Genomic DNA, 19,957 nt, shown 5'->3' on the forward strand with positions numbered 1-19,957 from the left:
CGTGGGCTTTTGGCAATCATAAATGTACTCCATAAAGGGGTATTTTTACTAGGAAGGCGATTATGCATGCTAGTCATCAGAATTTGTTTGATCAGGATGGTTTTAAATTATATGGTATGTTTTGTAATATAAATATTGAAAGAGTATTTAAATCATTATGTAGGATAAGTAGGGCAATTAGTAATGGTAAAGAACCAATGAGTGTATAAAATAGGAAGTAGATACCTGCGTTTAATCGTTCAGTTTGGTTTCCTCATCGTGTAATGATAATTATGGTTGGGATTAAGGTGGCTTCAAATATAATATAGAATAGAATTAGTTCGGTCGCACTAAATGTTATGATTAAAAAGATTTGTAAGGAAATTAGTAATGTGATATAGGTGCGTTGGCGGGTAAAGGGTTCTTTTGTTAGGTGATTTTGGCTTGCTAAAATTATTAGTGGTAAGAGTCAGCAGGTTATTGTTAAAAGTGGTATTGATAATGGGTCGATGGCTAAGAAATTATTTGAGAAATGTCAGGCGGTTTCATTATTTCATTTAAGTCAAAGTAGACTTAGTGTAGCGATTATAAAACTATAGGTAGTGGAGATAGTTCATAATCATTTTTTGTTAATAAAGAATGTGGTTGGAATTATTATGATTGTAGGTACAAGGATTTTTAACATTGTAGTAGATTTAAGTTTTTTAGTTGATCTGATCCGTGAGTTCGGGTTGAGGCTACTAGTAGAGCTAGTCCTGAGCTAGCTTCACAGGCTGAAAATGTTAATAGAATTATTGGAGAGAGTGATCATGTTGATGAGTTTATTATTATTGATCATAGAGCAATTGAGATATATAGCGATAATATTATACCTTCCAAACAAATAAGGGCTGATAGTAAATGTGATCGGTTTAGTGTGAGTCCTGTTAGGCTGATTATAAATGTTATAGTAAGGATAAAATGGATGGGTGTCATAAGATATTTATAGGATTTCACTATAATTTGTCAAGTCGAAATTGAGTGTCTTAGGTATTAGACTAAATATCTATTCTGCTCATTCTAAGCCTCCTTGTAGTCATTCATAAATTAATCCTAAGGTAAGTAAAATAATAATAATTGTTGTTCATATAATAGTAAGAATGGGATTATTTAGTTGATCTGCTCATGGTAATGGTAGAAGTAGAGCAATTTCTAGGTCAAATAATATGAATAGAATGGCGATAAGGAAGAATCGGATTGAAAAGGGTAAGCGTGCATTTCCTAATGGGTCGAAGCCACATTCAAATGGGGATAATTTTTCATTGTTTGGTTTTAGTATTGGAAGAAGGAATGAGATAATAGCTAAAATTAGGGAAATGAGGGCCGTTATAGTGATAATAAATATGATGAGATTCATTACTTTTCCTTGGATTTTAACCAAGATTAAATGATTGGAAATCATTTGTACTAGTCTTTATACTAGAAAAGTTATGAACCTCATCAATAAATTGATACGTAAAGGAATAATCATACTACATCAACGAAATGTCAGTATCATGCTGCGGCTTCAAAGCCGAAGTGATGTTTTGATGTGAAGTGGAATTGGATTTGTCGTAAAAGGCAAATTATTAGGAATGTAGAACCAATGATTACATGTAAGCCATGAAATCCTGTGGCTACAAAGAATGTTGTACCATAAATACCATCAGCGATGGAGAATGGAGCTTCGTAGTATTCTATTGCTTGAAGAGCGGTAAAATAAAAACCTAATAGGATGGTTAAGGTAAGGGCTTGAATTGTTTCTTTTCGGTTGCCTTCTATAATGCTATGGTGAGCTCATGTTACTGTTACTCCTGATGCTAATAGAACTGCAGTATTTAAAAGTGGTACGTCAAATGGATTTAATGGATAAATGCCTGTAGGTGGTCAACATCCTCCTAATTCTGGAGTTGGTGCTAGGCTTGAGTGATAAAAGGCTCAGAAGAAACCTAGGAAGAAGAATACTTCTGATAAAATAAATAGGATTATTCCATAGCGGAGTCCTTTTTGTACTGGTATGGTGTGGTGGCCTTGGAAGGTTCCTTCTCGGATTACGTCTCGTCATCATTGGATTATGGTTAAGATTATTAGGATAAATCCTAGAATTAATAATAATGGTTTATGAAAGTGAAATCAGATAGCTAGGCCAGATGTTATTAGTAATGCGGCTATAGCTCCTGTTAATGGTCATGGGCTTTGATCTACTATATGATATGGATGTGCTTGGTGTGCCATTAAATGTTTTCTTGTAAATAAAGGCTTAATAAGAGTACAAATACGTAAGCTTGGATTATTGCTACGGCTACTTCTAGTATAGTTAATAAGAACAAAATTAGTGATGTTAGTAAAGCTACTGTTGGTATTACATTAATCAATGTGAATGCTGCAGTTGCAATTAATTGTATGAGCAGGTGCCCAGCTGTTAAGTTTGCAGTTAGTCGGACTCCTAGTGCTAGTGGTCGGATAAATAAACTAATTGTTTCAATGAAAATTAGAATTGGTACTAGTAAGGTTGGTGTTCCTTCTGGAAGTAAATGGGCTAGTGAAGAGGTTGGTTGATTTAATAGTCCAATTAGAACTGTGGTTAATCATAAAGGGATAGCGAATGCTATATTTAATGATAGTTGTGTTGTTGGGGTAAATGTATATGGAAGAAGTCCTAATAAATTTATTGTAATTAAGAATAATATTAATGCTATAAGGATTATAGCTCATTTATGTCCATTTAAATTAATAGGTTGTATTAATTGATATGTAAATCGGTTAATAAATCATTCTTGTAAGGTCATAAGTCGGTTATTAATTCAACGATTTGATGAATTTAATAATGTTATTCATGGAATTATAATTGCTAGGGCAATTAGTGGAATTCCTATTAATGAGGGGCTTAAGAATTGGTTAAAAAAGGTTAGGGTCATGGTCAGTATCAAGATTTTGGTTTAGGTTTTTTTGTATTTTCAAGCTTAGGATACTTAATAAATAGGTGATTTATTACTTTTTGTGTTATAATTGTTAGGAAAAATAGTCATGAAAATAAGAAGATTAAGAACCATGGATTTGGGTTTAATTGTGGCATATCATTAAGGGTGGTAGGAGGTCACCATTATTTAGCTTAAAAGGCTAATGCTATAATCCTATTTTAGCTTCTTAATGAAGATTCTTCTAGTATTAATGAAGATCAGTTTTCGAAATGTTCAAGTGGGACTGATTCAACTACAATTGGTATGAAAGTATGGTTAGCGCCACAGATTTCTGAACATTGTCCGTAGAAAATACCTGGTCGTGAAATAATGAAGGCAGTTTGATTTAAACGTCCTGGTACTGCATCTATTTTAATTCCTAGTGCGGGTACTGCTCATGAGTGTAAAACATCTTCGGCAGTGATGAGTATTCGGATTGGGGATTCTATTGGTACTACTATTCGGTGATCCGTTTCTAGGAGGCGGAACTGACCTGGGTTAAGGTCTTCTGTTTGGATTATGTATGAGTCAAATTCTAAATTTTCATAATCTGTATATTCGTAGCTTCAATATCATTGATGTCCTAGGGCTTTAATTGTAATATGTGGATCATTAATTTCGTCTATTAAGTATAAAATTCGTAATGATGGTAGGGCAATTAAGATTAGGATAACTGCTGGTAAAATTGTTCATACAATTTCAATTTCTTGTGAGTCTAAAATGTATTTATTAGTAAGTTTGGTAGATACTATTGCTAAAATAATATAGAGAACGAGTGAGCTAATTAAGAAAACGATTATTAATGTGTGGTCGTGGAAGTGGAGGAGTTCTTCTATTACTGGAGATGCTGCGTCTTGGAATCCTAATTGTGAAGGGTGTGCCATTATAAGATTTGTGGGGTTTTAACCCACAGTTTTACCTTGACAAGGTAATGTGTTACTATTATACTAAAATCTTGAAGAAAGTGACAGAGTGGTGATGTGATTGGCTTGAAACCAATATATGGGGGTTCAATTCCTTCCTTTCTTGTATTAATACATAGGACGTTGGATTTGAACAAATGGTGGTTCTTCAAAGGTATGATTAGGTGGTGGACAGCCGTGAAGTCATTCTACATTTGTATGTGGTAAATCAATAGTTAATACTTCACGTTTTGAGGCGAATGCTTCTCATAAAATGTATAGGAGTATAATTACGGCAACTAGGGAAATTATTGAGCCGATGGATGATACAACATTTCAGAGGGTATAAGCATCTGGATAATCTGAGTAGCGACGTGGTATTCCGGCTAAACCAAGAAAATGTTGTGGGAAAAATGTTAGGTTTACTCCAATAAATATTACTAGAAATTGTATTTTAGTTCAGGTTGAATTGAGTGTATACCCGGAAATTAGGGGGAATCAGTGAATGAATCCTGCTATAATTGCAAATACCGCTCCTATTGATAGGACGTAATGAAAGTGTGCTACAACATAGTATGTATCATGTAAAACAATATCAAGTGATGAATTAGCTAGAACAATTCCTGTTAAACCACCAATAGTAAATAGGAAGATAAATCCTAATGCTCATAGAAGGGGTGTTTCTCATTTAATAGATCCTCCATGGAGTGTTGCTAATCAGCTAAATACTTTAACTCCAGTGGGAATGGCAATGATTATGGTGGCTGAAGTAAAGTAGGCACGGGTATCAACGTCTATTCCAGCGGTAAATATATGATGGGCTCATACAATAAAACCAAGTAGTCCAATTGCTATTATTGCTCAAACTATTCCTATATAACCGAATGGTTCTTTTTTTCCGGAATAGTAAGCGACTACGTGTGAGATTATACCAAATCCTGGTAAAATTAAGATGTAAACTTCTGGGTGGCCAAAAAATCAGAATAGATGTTGATATAAGATTGGATCACCACCTCCTGCTGGATCAAAAAAGGTTGTATTAAGATTTCGGTCTGTTAATAATATAGTAATACCTGCTGCTAAGACTGGTAAAGATAAGAGTAATAGAATTGTGGTTACAAGTAATGATCATACGAAAAGGGGTGTTTGGTATTGTGTAATTGATGGGGATTTTATATTAATAATTGTGGTAATAAAATTAATGGATGCTAAGATAGATGAAATTCCAGCTAAATGTAATGAGAAAATTGTTAAATCAACTGATGCTCCTGCATGGGCGAGATTACCAGCAAGAGGGGGATAAACTGTTCAGCCGGTGCCAGCGCCGGCTTCTACTCCTGCAGAAGCTAGTAGTAATAAAAAGGATGGGGGAAGTAATCAGAAACTTATATTATTTAATCGTGGAAAAGCTATGTCTGGGGCTCCAATTATTAGTGGGGTTAATCAGTTGCCAAATCCACCAATTATAATTGGTATAACCATAAAAAAGATTATAACAAAGGCATGAGCAGTAACAATTACATTATAGATTTGATCATCACCCAGTAAAGTACCTGGTTGGCTCAATTCGGTTCGAATTAATAGGCTCAAACCAGTTCCCACTATTCCTGCTCAAGCACCGAAGATCAAGTATAGGGTGCCAATATCTTTATGATTTGTAGAGAATAATCAGCGATTAATTGCCACAGGTAAGATGGCCGAGTTTAAAGCAGCGGATTGTAGCTCCGTAGAGAGAGGTATAAATCCTCTTCTTATCAGAATAGTCTTGTAGTATAAATGTTTACAGACGATTGCAAATCGTGAAAAGGAGAGAGATCTCCCGGGGCTTCTCCCGCCTTTGCCCCTTACGGCGGGAGAAGCTGGATAGATGTTCGTAGGATTGAACGCTTAGCTGTTAACTAAGAATTTATAGGATCGAGGCCTGTCTATCTAGTAAGGTTTTAGCTTAATTAAAGTGTCTGGGTTGCATTCAGAAGATGTGAGATAAAGTCTTGCAAATCTTAAATCAGAAGTTAAGAGGGTTTCACTTTTATTTAAAGCTTTGAAGGCTTTTGGTTTTGTTAACCTAAACTTCTTATTATAGGGTTAGTATAAATATTATGGGGGTTAATGGTAGAAGTATAATTGATATTATTGTGGATAAAGTTAGTAATGTGTTTGGTTTGGATGTAGGTGATTGTCATGTTGATGTTGATAAAGTTAGGTTGGGGGAGATGGTTAATGTGATTATATAACATAATCGTAAGTAGAAGAATAGGCTTAATAATGTTGCTAAAGTTATGATAGTGGTTGTAAATATTATGTTTTGTTTAGTTAATTCTTCAATAATTAATCATTTTGGTATAAAGCCGGATAGGGGAGGTAATCCTCCTAATGATAGGAGAGAGGTAAGGAAAATTGGTGTGATTAGTTGTGTTTTTATTCCAGATGGTGCGATGGATTCAATTTTTGTGGAGTTAATATATATTAATATTAAGAATATGGAGGAGGTTATAATTAAATAGATAATTAGATTTAATATTATGAGGTTAGGTATGTAGTGTAAAATAGATATTATCCATCCTAGATGTGCGATTGATGAATAGGCTAGGATTTTTCGTAGTTGTGTTTGGTTTAGTCCTCCTCATCCTCCTACAACGATTGATGTTAATCCAAGAATTGTTAATAAATGTGGGTTGAGTGTTTGGTGTAATTGAAATAGGATTGCTAATGGTGCAAGTTTTTGTCATGTTGCTAGAATTATACCTGTTGGTAAATTAATTCCTTGTATTACTTCTGGTAGTCAGAAGTGTATTGGTGCTAGTCCTAGTTTTAGGGCTAGGGCTAATGTAATAAATATTGTTGTTGTTTGGTTTGTTATTTGGGTTAGTTCTCATTGTCCAGTCAGTCATGCATTGATGGTTCCTCCAAATAGGAGTATTGCAGAGGCTGTGGCTTGTGTGATGAAGTATTTGGTGGAGGCTTCTACTGCTCGTGGGTGGTGTTTATAAATTATTAATGGAATGATGGCTATGGTATTAATTTCAAGGCCTATTCAGATTAATAATCAATTTGTTATTGTGAATGTTATTAGGGTTCCTATGATTAGGCTAAGGATAAGGATTAGTAGGATAAATGGATTCATTAGTAGAGGAAGGATTTTAACCAACATGGTTGGGGTATGGGCCCAAAAGCTTATTTAGCTGACTTTACTTAGTGGATAGTATAATGAAGTACTTAGGGTTTTGATCTCTAAGGTATAGGTTCAAGTCCTATTTCTCTAGGAAGGGGAATGATTTTAACATTCATGATTTACTCTATCAAAGTAACCCTTTAGTTCAGGCACTCTTCCTTTTGTTTATGTTAGTGGTGGTAGGCTTGCTATGGCGATTGGAAATGAAATATGTCATATGATAAGTGCTAGTGTTAATGGTAAAAAATTTTTTCATACTAAATGTATGAGTTGGTCATATCGAAATCGTGGATATGAGGCTCGGATTCATAGAAAAAGAATGGTTAATAGGGCTGTCTTGATTATTAGGCTGAAGGTGGTAAGTTCTGGTATTATTATATTATATGATGTTCCTATAAATAGGATAATTGATAATGTATTTATTATTAAAATGTTTGAGTATTCTGCTAGGAAGAATAAGGCGAATGGTCCTGCAGCGTATTCAATGTTGAAGCCTGAGACTAGTTCTGATTCACCTTCAGTAAGGTCGAAAGGAGCTCGGTTAGTTTCTGCTAATGTTGAGATATATCATATTATGGCTAATGGTCAGGTTGGTAGAATTAATCAGGTACTTTCTTGAGTTAAATTAAATGTATGTAGGGTAAAGCCTCCTGTTATGATAATAAGGGACAGTAGAATTAGGCCTAATGTGATTTCATATGAGATGGTTTGTGCTACAGCGCGTAGTGCTCCTATTAGAGCATATTTTGAGTTTGAAGCTCAGCCTGAGGCTAGGATTGTATATACTGTTAGGCTTGAGATTGCTAGGATAAATAATAAACCTAAATTGATGTTTATGATTGCGTGTGGTATTGGTAATGGTATTCATATTAAAAGGGCAAGTGTTAGTGCTATGGTTGGGGCTAGTAGGAAGAGTGTTTGTGAGGAGAAAGATGGTATAATTGGTTCTTTTGTAAATAATTTTAGGCCGTCTGCAATGGGTTGTAAAATGCCATAAGGTCCAATGATGTTAGGTCCTTTACGTAGTTGTATATAGCCTAATACTTTTCGTTCTAGTAGTGTTAAGAAGGCTGTAGCTAAAAGTACTGGGATAATGTATATTAATGGATTAATAATGTGGATAAATACGTAGTTTAACATAGTTAGGAAGAGGATTTGAACCTCTGGATGAAGGAGCTTAGGTCCTTTGCAATTACCAGTCTCTGCCACCCTAACTAATCATTATTTTTGATTAATATATAATCTTTATTACTTATTTGAGTTTTTTTCAATAAGTGGAAGGGAAGCATGCTTTAAGCATTGGCTTCATTTTCTCGGTCCTTTCGTACTGGGGAAAATATTATTATAGATAGAAACTGACCTGGATTGCTCCGGTCTGAACTCAGATCACGTAGGACTATTAATCGTTGAACAAACGAACCCTTAATAGCGGTTGCACCATTAGGATGTCCTGATCCAACATCGAGGTCGTAAACCTTTTCGTCGATATGGACTCTTAGAAAAGATTGCGCTGTTATCCCTAGGGTAACTTGGTTCATTGATCAAGAATAGGTCTTGGGTCATGTGTCGTCAGATGTTCTGTAAATTAGAATGGTAATTCTATTTTTTAAGTATTGAATACTTAATCGATTAGGGGGTTTTTTTGTACCCCTTGGTCGCCCCAACCAAAAATGTTAAATTATATTAAGTTATTTATTAAGTCCATGGATATTAGTGGGTTACTTATTAATTTAATTATTTTAAGCTCCATAGGGTCTTCTCGTCTTATAGTTATATCCTCGCTTCTGCACGTGGAGATTAATTTCATTGATTGGAAAATAGAGACAGATAAACTCTCGTTATGCCTTTCATACGGGTCTTCAATTAAAAGACAAGTGATTACGCTACCTTTGCACGGTCAGGGTACCGCGGCCGTTAAATGTTTCACAGGGCAGGCGGGACCTCTTATATTTATAACACAAGAGGCGATGTTTTTGGTAAACAGGCGGAGTTAGGTGTTTGCCGAGTTCCTTTATTTTCTTTTAATCTTTCCTATATAACACACCGGTGTAGGATTAACGTTTATTTTATAATATGAATTTCTAGTTATTTATTAATTTTATAATTACCTCTAGTTGGTGGCGGTTAATTACCAGTGATTTAATTCTGTCTGGTGTACACTAGTGTTAGGAGAGGTTTAATTCCTCTTATTACTCATTTTAGCATAATTTCTTTTATTGAATATAAAATAACCCAATATTATTAAGGGGATTTAGATTAATTATCAGTATTTTATTTTGTTAATAGTTTGGAGCTGTGACGCTTGCTTGACAGGTGGCTGCTTTTAGGCCCACTGATTTAATTTAAATTTTATTAATGTGATCTTTATTCTCCTAATAAAGTTGTTTCTTTGTTCAAAAGAGGTGTACCTCTTTTAAATAACTATTAATTATTACATTAGGTCTTTTAAGATTTTTCTTATATGATTTAATGAATAGTTAATGCAGAACTAAGGTTCTTTTTTTGGGTAACCAGCTATCACTAAACTCGGTAGGTTTGTTGCCTCTACTTGGGAGTCTTCCCACTCTTTTGCAACAGAGAAGGGTTTGCACTATTTGCTGCTCCGAAGTAGCTCGTATAGTTTCGGGAGGATAAACTAAAAGTCTTTTTGCCTATTTATTCTGGCTAAATCATGATGCGAAAGGTACAAGGTTTAATCTTTACTTTTTATTACTTTAAGATTATTTCATTTCTCTTTCAACTTTCCCTTGCGGTACTTTTTCTATGGCTCTAATTTTTGGTTCTATCGCCTATACTGAAAAGATTTAAAATGTTTTAGTTAAAGGTTAGAAGTTTTAGTTTAATATTTAAATATTGTTAAAGTTTTAATGGTGAATAGGCTAGTTTTAAGGTTCAAAATAGCTCGGATTGCACGAGTATCTTCTCGGTGTAAGGGAGATGCTTTGATTTTTAGCTATATTTTGGTTATTCCAAGTGCACTTTCCAGTACACTTACCATGTTACGACTTGCCTCCTCTTATATTTTTTCTTTTTTTATTTAAGTTTAGATTTAAGTTTGAGGAGAGTGACGGGCGGTGTGTGCACTCTTCAGAGCCGTCTTCAGGATAATGTGCTTATTTATCTTTACTGCTAAATCCACCTTATTAAGTATTTTTCATTTATTGTCCGTTTTTTCTTTATAGAAAATGTAGCCCATTTCTTTCCACTCCATTCGCTACACCTCGACCTGACGTATTGAATATATTATTCATTTTGCTTACTGTTGTTCCTTCATAGGGTGAGCTGATGACGGCGGTATATAGGCGGTAAAGGCAAGGAGTGGTGAGGTTTAACGTGGATTATCGGTTATAGAACAGGCTCCTCTAGGTGGATCTGAAGAACCGCCAAGTCCTTTGGGTTTTAAGCTAGCGCTTATAGTTCTCAGGCGAATAGGTTAGTAAATACTTATTTATTTATAATTAAACATAGTAGGGTATCTAATCCTAGTTTGGGTTTTAATTGTCGTGAGGTCAAAGTATCAAATTTGTTAAAGTCACTTTCGTTGATGATTTTTTTTATTTATAAGTGCGTATAACAGCTTTATTAAAGTCTTAACTTTAGAATGAATTGAGAATTTTTAATCACCCTTTACGCCGTAAAGTATTAATATGGGTTACTCGTATAACCGCGGTGGCTGGCACGAGATTTACCAACCCTTATAACTGTAACTAATTCAAGCTTTCGCTTATTATATAATATTTATTACTGCTGAGTACCCTTGGGGGTGTGGCTGAGCGAGGTGTCATGGGCTATGATACAATATATGTGCCTGATACCAGCATCTAAACAAATAATAGTCTGTTTAGGGCGTATTCACTGGATTGCTGAAACTTGCATGTATAAATTGAGTTAAAATTAATACTGAGTCTAGGACCAAAACTGCAGTGCTTGTGAAAGTTTTTAAAATTTTATCTTAGCATCTTCAGTGCCATGCTTTAAAATTAAGCTACACTAGCATGCATGTGTAACACTATATACAATGACGCATTTTACACTTTGTCATTAAACCCAAAAGTATACATCGGCCCTCGTTTTAGGGGTTTTTCGAGGATAACCATGTATATTGGGGGGAGGGGGGGTTTTTCCAAAAAAATGTTTTATTCTTTTTTTTTTTTTTCGTTTTCGTTTCTAAGACCAGGGGCACCTATATAATATATTTATGTCCAATAAATCTTTCCATGTGGTAAAGAAATGAATGCTCTTAACATTAATTAAAAATTATATGATGAATTAATATGATTATTAATAATAATTCTTTCTTAAATTCATGTTGATTTATTCATCCTAAATATCTCATATAATTATAATTATTGTCCTATGATGTACATTCTTAGTTTACTTGACAATCATTAACCATGAATTAATAAGTAATGGTTAAATCATGATATGTCGAGGATAACACAAGTTTAATTGAGTGAGTCGTTACCAACCCTCGAGGGTTTGTTATTGCTTCATTCCCCCCAAAAAAGACTGGGAGGGCTAGAAATCTTGAGACGATTAAGAGTAGAATGACAATTAAGGGAACTAGTGGAGATGGAGTCCTGATACGACAAGAGAGTAATACCTTACAAGGGTGCCAAATGCCAATATTTGAGCAATTATAGGGGATTAATCTATTACCGTACCACAAACCGTGCAAAGGTATCTATATTAGGGTATTGTTGATTTCTTACCAACCCTCATTAAACGTTGGTTAAATACTGATTATATTAGTTAAAATAGTATGTATTAATCTAATGGTAAATAGTATAATGAGGTAATTGTGATAAATTTAAGTAATGAAATATTGGAAAATCATAATTATGAGGTCTAAGGTTATTATGTAATGAAGATGGGGAAAATCTGTTAATGATTATTAAACATAGTATGTAATGAAGATGGGGAAAATCTATTAATGATTATTAAGCATAGTATGTATATATGTCTAATTTCATAATGTGTGATCTGACTGGAAAATGGAAAATTTGTGTTTTGGCTGTAATCATACTGATATATTGTAGTATTAGCAGTAATATTAGGGCCCAATGAGTCGGTCTTGTTTTGGTTGGGGTTTTGTTGTTTAGGTTTCTTTTAAAACCGATAATGTTTTGAAGTCTATTATTGATGGGTGCTTATTTTATAGTTTGTTTTGAGTTTTATAGTTCTTTACTATGAGATATGTTTTGAATAATGGGTAGTGTTTTATTAAAGGTTAGGATTTACTTCTCTTCCCCCGACACTCTAAATATTAGGGTAAGATTTTAATAAGATATTACGTTTTTTCAGGGGGTATTTTAATTAAAATTTTGGCTTTGGGTGTCAAGGATAGGAGTTTAAATCTTTTCCCCCTGAAAAAGGTTATTAGATGGTCGTGGGGGGTGACGTAAATCATCAATTGGTACGAGTTTTTCCGTATCAATTGATGATGTTTTGTATTAATGAAGTTTTAGGTGTGTTATTATAATAAATTGAGAGTAGGTCTGTTTTTGGTTTAATATTAGTCTTTGTGTTAGGTATTTGGACGGTTATAATTTGTTTTTCATTCGGTAATGTGTAATAGTTAGGAATGGGATGAAGAATAGTATAGGTGAGAACAATTTTAATATGTGGTTATTCGGTTGGTTGTCCTATGAGAAAAGGAATTATACTGATATGTTATAGTATTAGTAGTAATGGTGGGTTTAATGGGTTGATCTTGTTTTGGTTGGGTTTTAAAGGTTTGGTTGTTTAGGTTTCTTTTAAAAACCGATATAAATGTTTTGAAGTCTATTATTGATGGGTGCTTATTTTATAGTTTGTTTTGAGTTTATAGTTCTTTACTATGAGATATGTTTTGAATAATGGGTAGTGTTTTATTAAAGGTTAGGATTTACTTCTCTTCCCCCGACACTCTAAATATTAGGGTAAGATTTTAATAAGATATTACGTTTTTTCAGGGGGTATTTTAATTAAGATTTTGGTTTTGGATAGGAGTTTGGATCTTTTTTCCCTTGAAAAAAGGTTATTAGATGGTCGTGGGGGGTGACGTAAATCATCAATTGGTACGAGTTTTTCCGTATCAATTGATGATGTTTTGTATTAATGAAGTTTTAGGTGTGTTATTATAATAAATTGAGAGTAGGTCTGTTTTTGGTTTAATATTAGTCTTTGTGTTAGGTATTTGGACGGTTATAATTTGTTTTTCATTCGGTAATGTGTAATAGTTAGGAATGGGATGAAGAATAGTATAGGTGAGAACAATTTTAATATGTGGTTATTCGGTTGGTTGTCCTATGAGAAAAGGAATTATACTGATATGTTATAGTATTAGTAGTAATGGTGGGTTTAATGGGTTGATCTTGTTTTGGTTGGGTTTTAAAGGTTTGGTTGTTTAGGTTTCTTTTAAAAACCGATATAAATGTTTTGAAGTCTATTATTGATGGGTGCTTATTTTATAGTTTGTTTTGAGTTTATAGTTCTTTACTATGAGATATGTTTTGAATAATGGGTAGTGTTTTATTAAAGGTTAGGATTTACTTCTCTTCCCCCGACACTCTAAATATTAGGGTAAGATTTTAATAAGATATTACGTTTTTTCAGGGGGTATTTTAATTAAGATTTTGGTTTTGGATAGGAGTTTGGATCTTTTTTCCCTTGAAAAAAGGTTATTAGATGGTCGTGGGGGGTGACGTAAATCATCAATTGGTACGAGTTTTTCCGTATCAATTGATGATGTTTTGTATTAATGAAGTTTTAGGTGTGTTATTATAATAAATTGAGAGTAGGTCTGTTTTTGGTTTAATATTAGTCTTTGTGTTAGGTATTTGGACGGTTATAATTTGTTTTTCATTCGGTAATGTGTAATAGTTAGGAATGGGATGAAGAATAGTATAGGTGAGAACAATTTTAATATGTGGTTATTCGGTTGGTTGTCCTATGAGAAAAGGAATTATACTGATATGTTATAGTATTAGTAGTAATGGTGGGTTTAATGGGTTGATCTTGTTTTGGTTGGGTTTTAAAGGTTTGGTTGTTTAGGTTTCTTTTAAAAACCGATATAAATGTTTTGAAGTCTATTATTGATGGGTGCTTATTTTATAGTTTGTTTTGAGTTTATAGTTCTTTACTATGAGATATGTTTTGAATAATGGGTAGTGTTTTATTAAAGGTTAGGATTTACTTCTCTTCCCCCGACACTCTAAATATTAGGGTAAGATTTTAATAAGATATTACGTTTTTTCAGGGGGTATTTTAATTAAGATTTTGGTTTTGGATAGGAGTTTGGATCTTTTTTCCCTTGAAAAAAGGTTATTAGATGGTCGTGGGGGGTGACGTAAATCATCAATTGGTACGAGTTTTTCCGTATCAATTGATGATGTTTTGTATTAATGAAGTTTTAGGTGTGTTATTATAATAAATTGAGAGTAGGTCTGTTTTTGGTTTAATATTAGTCTTTGTGTTAGGTATTTGGACGGTTATAATTTGTTTTTCATTCGGTAATGTGTAATAGTTAGGAATGGGATGAAGAATAGTATAGGTGAGAACAATTTTAATATGTGGTTATTCGGTTGGTTGTCCTATGAGAAAAGGAATTATACTGATATGTTATAGTATTAGTAGTAATGGTGGGTTTAATGGGTTGATCTTGTTTTGGTTGGGTTTTAAAGGTTTGGTTGTTTAGGTTTCTTTTAAAAACCGATATAAATGTTTTGAAGTCTATTATTGATGGGTGCTTATTTTATAGTTTGTTTTGAGTTTATAGTTCTTTACTATGAGATATGTTTTGAATAATGGGTAGTGTTTTATTAAAGGTTAGGATTTACTTCTCTTCCCCCGACACTCTAAATATTAGGGTAAGATTTTAATAAGATATTACGTTTTTTCAGGGGGTATTTTAATTAAGATTTTGGTTTTGGATAGGAGTTTGGATCTTTTTTCCCTTGAAAAAAGGTTATTAGATGGTCGTGGGGGGTGACGTAAATCATCAATTGGTACGAGTTTTTCCGTATCAATTGATGATGTTTTGTATTAATGAAGTTTTAGGTGTGTTATTATAATAAATTGAGAGTAGGTCTGTTTTTGGTTTAATATTAGTCTTTGTGTTAGGTATTTGGACGGTTATAATTTGTTTTTCATTCGGTAATGTGTAATAGTTAGGAATGGGATGAAGAATAGTATAGGTGAGAACAATTTTAATATGTGGTTATTCGGTTGGTTGTCCTATGAGAAAAGGAATTATACTGATATGTTATAGTATTAGTAGTAATGGTGGGTTTAATGGGTTGATCTTGTTTTGGTTGGGTTTTAAAGGTTTGGTTGTTTAGGTTTCTTTTAAAAACCGATATAAATGTTTTGAAGTCTATTATTGATGGGTGCTTATTTTATAGTTTGTTTTGAGTTTATAGTTCTTTACTATGAGATATGTTTTGAATAATGGGTAGTGTTTTATTAAAGGTTAGGATTTACTTCTCTTCCCCCGACACTCTAAATATTAGGGTAAGATTTTAATAAGATATTACGTTTTTTCAGGGGGTATTTTAATTAAGATTTTGGTTTTGGATAGGAGTTTGGATCTTTTTTCCCTTGAAAAAAGGTTATTAGATGGTCGTGGGGGGTGACGTAAATCATCAATTGGTACGAGTTTTTCCGTATCAATTGATGATGTTTTGTATTAATGAAGTTTTAGGTGTGTTATTATAATAAATTGAGAGTAAGTCTTGGGAAAGATTTTCACTTTCAGTCTTTGGTTTACAAGACCAATGCCTTTAAATTAGGCTACCTGGACGGTTATAATTTTAGTATTTTGTTTTCTAGTCATCCGGTAATAGGTATAATAATTAGGAATAGGATGAAGTATAATATAGATGATAGTTGGCCAATTATGATATATGGTTGTTCAACTGGTTGTCCTCCGATTCATGTTAAGATAATAGTATTTGATACTAGTAATCAGAATATGAGTTGGGTGAGGGGTCGGAATGTTATGCTTCGTTGTTTTGAGGTATGTATTATCGGGATTAATATAAGGATGGTGATTGAAAAGATTAGGGCTAGTACCCCCCCTAATTTATTAGGAATTGATCGTAGAATTGTATATGCAAATAAAAAATATCATTCTGGTTTAATGTGGGTTGGAGTTACGAGTGGGTTGGCTGGGATAAAGTTTTCTGTATCACTTAGAAAATTAGGTGAAAATAGGGCTAGGGTAACAATTATAAGAATTAGTATGAGGAAGCCTAATATATCTTTATAGGAATAGTAAGGGTGGAATGGGATTTTGTCTATATCTGAATTTAGTCCTGTTGGGTTGTTTGATCCTTTTTCGTGAAGGAATAAGATATGGACTATAGTTATTGCGGCTATAATAAATGGAAGTATAAAGTGGAATGCGAAGAATCGGGTAAGTGTAGCGTTATCTACTGAAAAGCCACCTCAGACTCATTGTACTAATATATTTCCAATATATGGGAGTGCAGAGAGGAGATTAGTAATTACTGTAGCTCCTCAGAAAGATATTTGTCCTCATGGTAGGATATAACCTATGAAGGCTGTAGCTATGAGTAATATTAATAGTATTACTCCAATATTTCATGTTTCTTTATTTAGGTATGAGCCGTAATAAAATCCTCGGGCTGTGTGTAAGTAGATGCAGATGAAGAATATTGAGGCACTGTTAGCGTGAATATTTCGAATTATTCAACCATAGTTTACGTCACGGGTAATATGGGCAATTGATGAGAATGCGGATGAGATGTCTGGGGTATAATGTATTGCTAAGAATAGGCCTGTTATGATTTGTAAAATAAGACATAGCCCTAGTAAGGATCCAAAATTTCATCAGGAGGAGATGTTAATGGGGGCGGGGAGATCAATTAATACGTTATTAATGATTTTTAATAATGGGTGATTTTTTCGATTAATTATTGTCATTAGTCTTTATAGTTGAATTACAACGATAGTTTTTCAGATTATTGGTCTTAGTTAAAATCTAGGTGAAGATTAATATGACTTATTTAATTTTAGTAGTGATTGCAAGTTTTATTTTTGGTTTTATAGCGGTGGCGTCAAATCCATCTCCTTATTATGCTGCTTTGGGTTTAGTTATTTCTTCTGGTTTTGGTTGTGGTTTATTAGTTATTTTTGGTAGTTCTTTTTTAAGTTTAGTTTTATTTTTAATTTATTTAGGTGGCATGTTGGTAGTTTTTGCTTACTCAGCTGCGCTCGCAGCTGAGCCTTATCCAGAAACATGGATTGATTGGTCTGTTATGGTTTATTTAATATTTTATGTAATTTTAGTTTATTTTAGTGGTAAAGGTTTAATTAGTGATTGGGATTTTGGTTGGTTTAGTGAGGAAGTTCATGTTTTGGATATAGTTCGTGGTGATTTTACTGGTGTAAGTATACTTTATTTTTATGGTGGATATATATTGATTTTGGGTGGGTGAATATTATTATTAACTTTATTTGTTGTATTGGAATTAACTCGTGGTTTATCTTGGGGAAGTCTTCGTGTGGTATAAAATATAATAGTAATTATTATAATTGTTAGGATAAAGATTATTAGGTATGTTTTAATATAACCTTGTTGTGGTTCGTTAATGATTTTAATTATTGGGATTTGTTGAATAAGTGGGCTTTTTGGTCCAATTTTTTCATATCATGATAGGTCTATTACATGGGTTGAGATGTTTTGTGCTCATGTTAAATTAATTTTTGATAATAGGCGGTGTATAATTGGTGGGTAATATCCTAATATATTGGAGAATTTATAAGGTTGTTTGTTAAGTGTTAATTCTATTTTTTTTATATTTATGAGTTCTATTGCTAGGAGTAATCCTAAAATTGAGACTAATAAGGCTGCTATTTTAGTGATGGTGGGTATGGTTATGATTTGGGTTTTTGTTGGATTTATATTATTTATGATAATGAAGCCAGCAGTTATGCTGCCATAAGCTAATCGTTTAATGGATTTTGTAAGTATAATATCATTTTCATTGATTGGTATAAGTGTTATGAAGCGTGGAAATATTATAGAGGAGAGGAAAATTAGTCGTAGACTATAAATGGCTGTGAAAGAGGTGGCTATGAGGGTAAGGGTTAGGGCTCAGGCGTTGAGATATGATATGTTTATTGTTTCGATAATTGTGTCTTTTGAAAAGAAGCCTGATAAGAAGGGTATGCCTGTTAATGCTAGTGATCCAATTGTTAGGGCTGAGGAGGTAATTGGTAAGGTTTTATGTATTCCTCCTATTTTTCGGATATCTTGTTCATCATTTAGTGAATGAATTATGGAACCTGAGCATAGGAAGAGTATGGCTTTGAAGAAAGCATGGGTACAGATATGTAGGAAGGCTAGTTGAGGTTGATTAAGTCCAATAGTAACTATTATGAGTCCTAATTGACTTGATGTAGAGAAAGCAATAATTTTTTTAATATCATTTTGGGTTAGGGCGCATATGGCTGTGAATAGTGTTGTTAGTGCGCCTAGACATAGGCAGGTTGTTAAGATTATTTGGTTATTATTAATTAGAGGATTTAATCGGATGAGTAAAAAAATACCTGCTACAACTATTGTGCTTGAATGTAGTAGGGCAGAGACTGGTGTTGGGCCTTCTATTGCTGCTGGTAATCAAGGATGTAAGCCAAATTGTGCTGATTTCCCTGTAGCAGCTAAGACGAGTCCTAGTAATGGAATAGTCAAGTCTATATTTTTAGATAGAAAAAATAGTTGTTGTATTTCTCATGTATTTATATTAATTGCTAGTCATGTTATGCTGAAGATTAATCCAATATCTCCAATACGGTTATAGATTACTGCTTGTAAGGCGGCAGTGTTGGCGTCTGTTCGACTAAATCATCAACCAATTAATAAAAAGGATATAATGCCTACTCCTTCCCAGCCAATGAAAAGTTGAAATAGGTTATTTGCTGTAATTAGAATAATTATAGTAATTAGAAAAAGTATTAAGTATTTTAAGAATTGGTTTAGGTTTGGGTCTGATTTTATGTATCATAATGAGAATTCAAAGATGGATCATGTAACATATAGGGCTACTGGTATGAAAATAATTGAGTATATATCGAATTTAAAGCTTAAGTTGACATCTAGGGGTCCAATATTAATTCAATTTCAATTGGTTGTGACGGATTCTAGTCCTTGGTCTAGAAAAATTAGTAATGGGATGAGGCTGATGTAAAATGAGGTTTTTACAGCTATTTTTGTTGTATATGATCAATTATTGTTGGGTTTGGGTATTAGAGTACATGTAATAATTGGATATATGAGTGAGATAATAGTTAGGAATGTTATGTTTATTATAATAAGGTTCATGACTTTTGCTAGGATTTGCACCAAGAGTTTTTGATTCCTAAGACCAATAGATTACTATTATCTTTCAAAAGTTTAAGTGAGCCATGGATTTGAACCATGGATAAAAGAGTTAGCAGTTCTTTTTGTCCCGGACCTCTCTTGGTTATTAAAAAGATTTTCACTTTTATTTTTAGAACCACAATCTAATGTTTTTTTTAAACTATAATTACAGAATGTTCATCCTATAATAATTTCTGGTTTTAAAATGATTAATATGGAAGGTAATAAGTGTAAATAAATTAGTAGATGTTCGCGTGTATATGTTGGGTTAATAAATGTTAAATGTTGTGGTAAAGGGCCACGTTGTGTTATTAGAAATATATAAAGTGAATATGATGCTGTTAATAATACTCCGGTTCCTGTTAATATGATTGTTCAGTTTGATCATTTGATTAATGAGGTAATAATAAATAATTCTCCTATTAAGTTTAAGCTAGGTGGTAAGGCTAGGTTAGCTAGGTTAATTAAAAATCATGAGGTTGCTATTAATGGTAATATGATTTGTAATCCACGGGTAAGAATTATGATTCGGGTATGGGTTCGTTCATAGTTGGTGTTA

At 33.2% G+C, this 19,957-nt stretch overlaps 1 pseudogene; it reads right to left on the minus strand.

Annotated features, from left to right (window-relative positions):
- Nucleotides 1–3,912: 3,912 nt before the first annotated feature.
- Nucleotides 3,913–6,983, minus strand: LOC138751092 (NADH-ubiquinone oxidoreductase chain 2-like; annotated as a pseudogene).
- Between the last annotated feature and the right edge of the window lie 12,974 nt (nt 6,984–19,957).

The sequence above is a fragment of the Narcine bancroftii genome, unplaced genomic scaffold (genome assembly GCF_036971445.1).
Source record: "Narcine bancroftii isolate sNarBan1 unplaced genomic scaffold, sNarBan1.hap1 Scaffold_676, whole genome shotgun sequence".
NCBI classification, from domain to species: Eukaryota; Metazoa; Chordata; class Chondrichthyes; order Torpediniformes; family Narcinidae; genus Narcine; species Narcine bancroftii.